Genomic DNA, 10,372 nt, shown 5'->3' with positions numbered 1-10,372 from the left:
TCTTGATGTCATTGGAGACATCAAACTACCTCCTCTTGATGTCATGGGTGACATCAAAGGAGGAAGCTTCCTCCTAGCATCCACACCAACTCTTTCCACCAACTCTTCCAATTGACATGTCATTATTGACTAAACATAAACCAACACTTTCACGTAAAATAGATGTCGTAAATTTCTTATCGATATTTACTTAAATGTCATAAAATTCTTACCGACATTTACCTAAATGTCAGAAAATCAACGATATTAAAATTTACGACATTTGATGCAAATGCAAAATAAATGTCGATAAACGAATATGTGACATTTAAGAAGCTTATTATGAAATTTAATAAATGTCGTTGTACCTTCATTTTCTTGTAGTGCGGGGATGGCATATCATTCTCCTATGCAATATTTCGGTGTCAATTAAGAACATTGAAACCCACTCGCATTGTTGGAAGAGCAAAATTTCTTCAATAAATTAAATAAGTAAAAATAAAAAGGTTGTCTATACATAATGCGATAAAATGGTCAAATAACATCTTGGAACCTTCATGAGATTTTCAACAAGCAATCAAAATGTCCTGGAAAACTCACATGACTTCCCAAAAACTAACTTCTCAAACCCTAAAAGAAAAAAGAGAAGTCATTCCTTAAATAAACTAGTCACTACCAGGCTCATCAACATCCAACAAAGGAAGAATAGTTAGGTGTATCTGCTCGGACATTTGCCGAAGAAGAAGCGGTTGAAGGATTCAAGGAAGTAACAAAAGATGTTGCGGGAGTACCCGAAAGGGGGTCATCTTGGGAGGTTGAAGGGATATCAACGGCCCCTTCACCTGTATTGTCCTGTGGCTCGGCAAGATCTAAGTCATCCCCAAATGAGTAGTTGCCGATGTCACACTACTAGAATTCCTGTAAAAAGCGACCAAAAATTAGCGACCAAATTTGGTTTGTCAAGAAAAGCGACCAAAGTTGGTCGCCAAACTGCCGAAAATAATAAAAAAAATATTTGAAATACTTTAGCGACCAAAGTTGGTCGCTATTTGGCCGCAAATTTAGTCAAATTGTTGACTGGACTGGTCAGACTTGCTTGGTCAAATATATACTGAGATTAGCGACCAATATTGGTCGCTAAAGTGGGACCCACATTAAATTTGTTAATAATTTATTATTATTTTATAAAACCTATAAAATATAAATATATATAATTTAAAACTTGCGACCAACGTTGGTCGCTAATTGAAGGATAAGTTGATAGCGACCAACATTGGTCGCTAACATGGGACCCAGTTATAATATTTTAAGAAATATATATTTATTTAAAAAATATATATATAAATAAATATAATTCAAAAGCTAGCGACCAAAGTTGGTCGCTTAATAAAATAGAGACCAACGTTGGTCGCCAATGTGGGACCCATTTCTAACGTTTAACAATTTTTATTATTAATTTAAATATTATATAAAATATAAATAAATCTGATTAAAATTTAGTGACCTAATTTGTTCGCTAAATTAAATTCATGTACTGTTAGTGACCAACTTTGGTCGCTAAATTAAATTCATTTACAGTTAGCGACCAAAGTTGGTCTCTATATGGTCAAAATTAAAAATCACTTTTGTATTTACTATGTAAATAATATAAATGTAAGTCGTTAACACTTTTGTAATACAAGGGATGAGTACTACGAAGCGGGCGTGTGTGTCTATGTATATAATATATATATATATACTTACGCTATATACTATGCACTAAGTATAAGTGTATTAGGTAATACTGTATCGAATATAGCTTATATATATATATATATATATATATATATATATATATATATGTACTTACGCTATACTATGCACTAAGTATAAGTGTATTGGGTAATACCGTATCGAATATAGCTTATATATATATAGTATATATGCTTACGCTATACTATGCACTAAGTATAGACTGTTTGACCAAAATAGCGACCAACGTTGGTCGCCATTTTTGATCATTTGACCAAAAGGCGACCAAAGTTGGTCGCTTTTGTAGGATATATATATATATATATATAAAAGAGGAAAATAATTATTTTATTTATTTATTTTCAAATATAGCGACCAAAGTTGGTCGCCATTTTGGTCAAACGGTCAAAAATGGCGACCAACGTTGGTCGCTATTTTGGTCAAACAGTCAAAAATAATTTGGCTACCAAAATAGCGACCAAGTTTGGTCGCTTTTTTTTAACAGGAGCCAAAACGGGTTTCAGGTCCATTCTTTCAAAATTATTCCCCAAAGTAAAATCTTTCTCCTCTAACACTCAAAACTCCTTCCCCCCTCCGACTTCCAGCAGCAGCGACGCCCCCGCCACCGGCGACCCCTGACGGCAACAGCAAATTCCGGCGACCTCCACTCCCAAGGTTAGTTTCTCTCTCCTTTCTTTTATTTTTCCAAAAATAGTGATTTTAGGGGTTCAATTCCAATATATTAGGGTTCAAAGTTATATATTATTTGTTGAACTATGTTTAGTTCAAAGTTAATTCCATGTTAGGGTTTAATTTCTCCATGTTAGGGTTCAATTTCTCCATGTTAGGGTTCAATTTCTCCATGTTATATATTATTTGCAATTTTTAGGGTTCTTATTCATACTTTTAGGGTTCAAATAAATTAACTATTTAGGTAGACTAATTTATATATGGGGTTAAATTTCATTTTATGAAGCAACAAGAATAGGATATGAATTGGACTTTTAGTTAACTAAAAATATATTAGGCTATGAATTAACTAATTTAATTTGTTCTTGCTTTATTTAAATAGATGGAACATCGTTCTTGGATGTACAATACGAATTATCCTAATCGGCGGGGATTGCGGGAGGATTTTGTAGAAGGGGTTGAGGACTTTATTAGACATGCAATGTCACTTCGGCCATACATAAAAGAAGGAGTAATTAGGTACCCTTGTATTAAGTGCGACTGTATGAAGTTTGGAAAACCGGAGGAAGTTAAGGTTCATCTTTATATGGTGGGGTTTATAGCGAATTACTTTGTTTGGACTAATCATGGAGAGATGGATGGTAGCCATGGGATATTTCATAACATGGTTGTTGGTGAAAGTAGTAGGTCGAGGGAGAATAGAAATAGTGATTCCAGAATTCATGATATGATTGCGAATGCTTTTGGAATGCACTTTGGGGGTGAGCCCAACGAAAATGTTGAACAAACTCCTAATGATGAAGCAAGACATTTTTATGAACAGTTAGAAGAAGCTAGTCGTCCACTACGTGAAGGACGTCCGCACTCTGAGTTGTCTGTTGCAGTTAGATTACTAAGTATCAAATCTGATTGGAATATTTCTCAAGCAGCCATGGATTCTTTCATTGACCTTATTCGTGAACTAGTTGACGAGGTAATCGAATTACCTGGTGATTTCTATAAGGCAAAGAGATTAGTTTCTAGATTAGGACTTTCGTCAATGAGAATTGATTGTTGTGAAGATGGTTGCATGTTATATTATAAAGATGATGCAAATTTAAGCAGTTGTAAATTTTGCAGAAAGTCTAGTTTCAAGAGGCTTTCCAGCGGGAAGATGGTCGCTATCAAGGCGATGCATTATTTACCTCTTATACCTAGGCTAAAGAGGTTATATGCGTCGATGAGTTCTGCTCCTCATATGAGATGGCACTTTGAAAATAGAAGATCACCTGGTGTTATGTGCCATCCTTCAGATGGAGAAGCTTGGAAGCACTTTGATAGGACATATCCATATTTTGCTAGTGAACCAAGGAACATTCGGTTAGGTCTGTGTGCGGATGGCTTCATGCCTTTTTCTGTATCTGCGACACCGTATTCATGTTGGCCTGTCTTTCTTACACCTTATAATCTACCACCCGAGTTGTGCATGACTAGTCCATATATATTCTTAAATTGTATTATCCCCGGTCCACGTAATCCGAATGTTTGATAGATGTATATTTGCAACCTTTGATTGATGAGCTAAAACAATTGTGGTAAAATGGTGTTGAAACATATGATATATCAACCAAGCAGAATTTCAATTTGCGTGCTAATTTAATGTGGACAATTAATGATTTTCCTGCGTATGGAATGTTGTCTGGGTGGATGACTGCTGGGAAGCTAGCTTGTCCTTACTGCATGGAAAATAGTAAAGCGTTCACTTTGAAACATGGCCGAAAGCAATCATGGTTTGATTGTCATCGTCAATTCTTGCCTGAGGGTCTTGAGTTTAGAAGGATAAAAAATGCTTTCAAAAAGAATAAACTGGAATATGATTATCCAGCTCCGATACTTTCAGGTGATGAAACTTTGGAGAGGGTCCAGAACTTCAGTAAAGTTACTGAAGTTCCACCGCATAGATTCCCCTGATACGGTGTTACTCATAATTGGACCAAACAGAGTATATTTTGGGAGTTGCCTTATTGGAAGGATAATCTTCTCCTTTACAACCTTGATGTCATGCATATTGAGAAGAATTATTTTGACAATTTGTTCAACACAGTGATGGATGTTAAAGGTAAGACAAAGGATAACCCGAAGGCTAGAATGGACTTACAAAAATATTGCAAGCGGCCTGAATTACACATGCAGACAGCAAACAATGGTATGTTATTCAAGCCCAAAGCAAGTTACACATTCATTTTGGAGGAAAGACGGTAGATTTGTGATTGGGTAACGAAATTGAAGATGCCTGAGGGTTATGCGTCGAATTTTGAGAAAAAAGTTGATATGGAGGTAGGGAAGTTGAGCCATTTGAAAAGTTATGACTGTCATGTTTTCATGGAGACCTTAGTTCCTATTGCGTTTTCTGAATTGCCTGAAAGAATCTGGAAACCCATCACTGAGATTAGTTTGTTTTCCAAAGACTTGTGTTCTTCCACATTAAGGGAAGAAAACCTACGCCGGATGGATCAGAACATTCGTGTAACTTCGGGTAAGATGGAAAAGATATTTCCATGTGGGTTTTTGGATGTGATGGACCACCTTCCAATCCACCTTGTACACGAGGCACGACTTGGAGGGCCTGTTCAATGCAGATGGATGTATCCCTTTGAGAGGTAATATTATAGTCCATATATAATTTTCTGTTTTATTTGAATGTTCTTGGCTAACCTGAAATTATGTAGGACAATTGGCAAATGCAAACAATTTGTTAAGCAGAGGAATAGAATTGAAGGATCTATAAGCTTACCTTGCAAAGGAAACTGCTCATTTTTGTTCTTATTATTTTGAGAGCAACGTGCCATGTGCTAGGAATAGGCCCAACATGCACACGGTCGACCTTACGAATGATCCATTATATCCGCCTATGTCCATATTCAATCAACCAGGCCGATGTTCTAAGGATGGTAGAAAGAGAAATTTGAGGGATATGGAGTTCAAGTCAGCTACACTTCATGTGTTGCTAAATTGTCCCGAAGTAGTACCATTTCTCAAGTAAGTATTGATTTAATAGTTATCAAAATATAAAATTTACTATGATTACATCTCAGTGCAACTACTAAAAATATTTGATGTGTCACAGTCACTTCGTGGGTCAATTTGGCCAAGATGTTGTATATACGACATTTCATAGGTGGTTCAAACAATTTGTAAGTATATCCTTAAAATATTCTAACACTATGTAGGTAAACAATGTTTGGAAGTTATGCTAACTTATGAATTTTGTTAACAATATGTAGGTAAATGATCCAAATAATGGTGTAAATCAATTTTTGAAAGATATATCTTGGGGACCTGGGGTTGAGGTCACAACATATTCCAAGTACGTTGTGAATGGTTATAAGTTTCATACAGAGGGTTGCTCTAAAAATAAAAAAGCAACAACAGTGGGGTGTGGGTTCAAGGTGGTGATGGCAACCAAGTTGGAGATATTGATTATTATGGTGTGCTCAAAGAAATAATAGAACTAGAATATTCAGGTAGGCCATTTAAGAAAATTATTCTCTTTAGATGCAAGTGGTTTGACCCAAATCCAACAAGAGGTACGAGAGTACACAATCAATACAACATAATTGAGGTTAATCATACGAGGGAGTATGATCGCTATGATCCTTTCATAATTGCACATAATGTTAGGCAAGTGTATTATGCTCCTTATCCATTTCGGCAGAATAAGTCCGATTGGTGGGTTGTAATCAAAACTAAGCCTGTAGGTAGGGTCGAAGTCGAGAATGTGTTGAATGTTGCATATCAAAACGATATCTCCAGTGTTCACCAAATAGTGGACGAACTTTTAGAAAATGATTTGGAACATCCTGAACACATATTGGAAGAAGTTGATATAAATGAAGTAAGAATTATAGAAAACAAGGAAGAAGAATCAACTGATGAAGCTCAAACTAGTGAGGAAGAAGAATTCTCTGACGAGGAAGAATACGTCGATGAGCATTAAAAAGTTGGTTTCTTCGATAACTCTCATTTATAGATAGTTTCCTTATATGTTTCAATCTAAATATGTATTATATTATGCAGATGACAGGCAAGGGTCGAGGTAACAATGAAGGTAGTGGTTCTCAGGGTCGAGAAAAGGCTAGGAAGCAAAAGAGGAGGGTAGAAGATACTACTCATCAATCTTTTCCACCATCTTCTGATTTGCCTATCACTATGCCACAGCCTCTACCCCATGGCTATATTAAGTTGCCACAGCATCACCAGCACTACACCTTCGTGCAGACCCCGGGTGTTTCTTCACAGAGCTATCGGACTGTGCGTCCGACATATAGTCCACCTGCCTCACTACCACGTGGATCCCACCCAGCAGCATCACATGGATCGCATCGATCCATGTCACAGCCACATGGATCACAACCATCAGTGTCATAGCCAGTCGGGTCACAACCACTCGGGTCACAGCAGTCAGTATCACAGCCACTTGCGATCCGTGCAGCTATGTCGCAGTCACAAGGATCACATCTATCGTCATCAGTGACTCCACCTATTGGAGGCCTTCGCTTGCGGGATAGTAGCTCTGACCCCCCTACTCCATCCACACATGCCTCTGATACACATGTTTCGGACGATGATGCTGATGCTGCTACTGCTTCTGACGAAGAGGTGCATTATGATCAGTATGGCAGGATCATCATAGTCCCTGAGGGTGATGGGTAAGAGTTATTTGTTATTTTTATGTTTATTTTTTGTACAGTTTTTACTAAGATATTAATTTGTTTTATTTATTAAATTGCAGGTTCCTCCCGAGTAATATTACTACGAGGATAATCACCAAAGCAACCAGAAAGCTTTATGATGCCCCTTATGCGTCTTGGCGTGAATTCCCATTCTCACTGAAGGAGGCAATTTTCAATGAATTTAAGGTATAAATGTTCTTTTAAGCAGTATAATTATTTATATTTATGATATTTCCATATAATATTTAACTTTTGAAATACAGAGCAAGTGTGTATGGGAACACCAGTATAGCGCGGACGTGGATGCAAATTTTAATTTCAAAGCTCGCAAGAGGTTGTCGCATTCTTTCTCCATAGCTAGACAGCTGAACCAGAAGCCTCGCTGGTTTTTTCAGGAGTTTTGGGATGATTTGCAAAGGCAATGGCTTACTACAGAGTTCTTACAGAAAAGCGAAAAGGGAAAGAAAGCTCTCGCATTTGAGAAGGGAGGATCATTGCACACTGGAGGTGCGGTCAGCCAGGGGACAATAAAAGGAAGAATGGTACGTAATTGCTTAATTTATTTTAATTTTCAAAGTATATCTATTCTATTTATTAATTAAAATTTATGAGTTTTCAGGAAAAGAAGTTGGGCCGTCCGATGAACCAAGATGAGCTATTCAGGGAGACTCATATTGTGAAGAAGAAGAAAGAGACGGATCAAGAAAGGTGGGTCGAGGGACGTGCCTCGACTGTACATGTAAGTTTTCACTTTTCATTAAGTATTTTCATTTACTTTTATATAAATTTTGAAATACTAATTCAATTTATTTTTTCTTATAGGATCACTTCAGAGTTGAAGCTGAGGAATTCATACGCAGCCAGCCACCTAACGAGTCGGGCGCGCCATTCCAACTTTCGGCCGAGGATGTTGAAAGACTATGGACGCGGGCTGCAGGCGGTCCAAGATGGGGGAAGGTATACGGCCTTCCTACTAAGACATTACATCGCTATAGGTGTGGAATGCAAGGAATAGGGACTTCCTCGCAAGCCGAGCAACTTGATGCTATAGTCAATATTCGGAAAAATTGGTCCATTTAGCTTAGAGACCAAAGTTGGTCGCTAATTAGCGACCAACTTTGGTCCCTAAATAAAAGGGACCATCAATATAGCTACCAGACCCTTTTGGTCGCTTTTTGGTCACTTTTTAGCCCAATAGCGACCAACTCTGGTCGCTTTTTGCGGTCGCTTTTCCCGGATTTCAAGTAGTGTCATCCAAATCCAGCTTCAGCTGAGCACTCTAGGTGTTTGTTTGGCCTTCTTTACCTCCTTATCCAGGTCTTTATTGTCATTGTCATAAACATACCCGAGTATTTTGAGTTGGGACTCCAAAAATATGGCATGTTTGGTAATCTTATCATGAGTTTAAAACTCCCTCGAGCAAGAAATAGCATTATATCTTTCACGATCAAGTCTCCCCATCTTTGCTCATGAAGCTCCAAGTTGCACCTCGAGAGCCTTTCCCTTTTCTTCTGCCCTATGAAGGCGAGATATAAGGACGCGCGCTTCCCTAAGACTTGGTCCAAGAGGGACAACTTCTCACCAAGTATTCATTCAAGCTGAAAACACCCTTTGGCGTACTGAGTAAGCTCAATCCTTATCTGCTCAAGCTCCTCCTGCATCCTATTCGCCTGGAATTCATGAGTCGCCCTCTCAAAGCGCACTTTTTGAACCGCAACCATGACTTTCTCCACAAGAACACTCAACTCCAACACCTCCCTTTCATATCGACTAATCCTCTCTGAAACCTATAAAGATATCAAATGGGTGTGCATAAACAAAGGGAAAAATCGCTTTTCCTTTAAAATTGGAAGGGGTTGTAACATTTGGAGTAGTGAGAAAAGTATACCCTAAGAGTGTAACTCGTCATAGCATTCATAACAACAACAACAACAACCCAGTATAATCCCCCTACCCTGGAATAGAGAGGCTGTTTCCAAATAGACCTCCGGCATCCTTCCCTCCAAGAACTTTCCACCTTACTCTTGGGGAGACTCGAACTCACAACCTCTTGGTTGGAAGTGGAGGTTGCTTACCATCACAGCAACCCCTCTTGTCGTCATATCATTCACAAGAATTGAAAAGGGAATCCCCTCTAGAACCCACATATCCACTCGTTCAGGAACCTTTGCTGTAACACGAAGCTTACCGAAACTTACTAGTATTTTATGTAAAATCCAGACCTAAAATGAATCGAAGTTATTGGGGTAGCAGACAAACTAGGGACTATCGGGGACGTAATAGGATTTGATAATGCCAGATCCTAGTAGCTCGGGGTTGAGAATTTTGCCTCCTTAATGTCAACAAGAATTGGGCCAGTAGCCTAGGGCTAAGAAGGCCTCTTTCAGAAACTGGACTGAATCCGCCTCTAGGAAGAAATGGCAGGAGCGCTCACTAAAGTAGTAGCATGGGAGCTTTTTTTTCTCCACCGAGCTGCTGAAAGTTCCTTAATTATTTCTTGAACGGAACTGGAAGGAAGATCCATGAAAACCCAAGTCGGAGGTCTCCTCATTGGAATACCTGCATATAAGGTGATAATTTTATCACCAAAAAGCTCGAACAAGGATTTGTAAGAAAGTAAAATATATACCATAACTCTTGGCCCTCCACTTGAAATGCCAGCAGAGATCCCAAATTATGGATTCAGTCCGGGTATTAAACTTCAAAGTAAAGGAGTAAGTATACAGGAATGTAAAACCTTCTCTATAACTTTATATACAGTCAGATCCCAAGGGTAGTTGAACATCCATATCGTCCCAGCCACATTCGTCCCTCAACAGAGGAAGATGTTCGGGGAACACTAAGGATGGTTGTGTATCCACAGAACATGCGATGTTGTTCCATACATCATCATCTATCCATGTATTAGCTCCCCCAGTTAAAACATCGAACATTGAGTGCTCAACTTTTGTCATTGCCTTTTTTCCAGAAAAAGCTTTAACAGCCTTCTTCCTCTTGTCTTGTGCGGATTCCTCTGCTTCAACAGAGGGCCCCGGTGCCAAAGAGGACAAAGCCTCTAACATATCAGCAGCATGATTAATCTCTTGCTTGTCCATGGCATTTTGTAAAACAAAAAAGATAACACAGATAAAGGAAAACCTTAGAGAAAAAAAAGTCAAAGAAGCTATTGAAGAAAGATAAAAGGAGCGACATCAATTGCTAATATTTATAGGCGAGCATCAAAGTCAACAATCTCTAGAGAATAGGGCTAACACGGGGCA

This window comes from Nicotiana sylvestris, chromosome 6 (genome assembly GCF_000393655.2).
Source record: "Nicotiana sylvestris chromosome 6, ASM39365v2, whole genome shotgun sequence".
NCBI classification, from domain to species: Eukaryota; Viridiplantae; Streptophyta; class Magnoliopsida; order Solanales; family Solanaceae; genus Nicotiana; species Nicotiana sylvestris.
The sequence above is the reverse complement of the archived record's forward strand: the minus strand, read 5'-3'. Positions refer to the sequence as shown.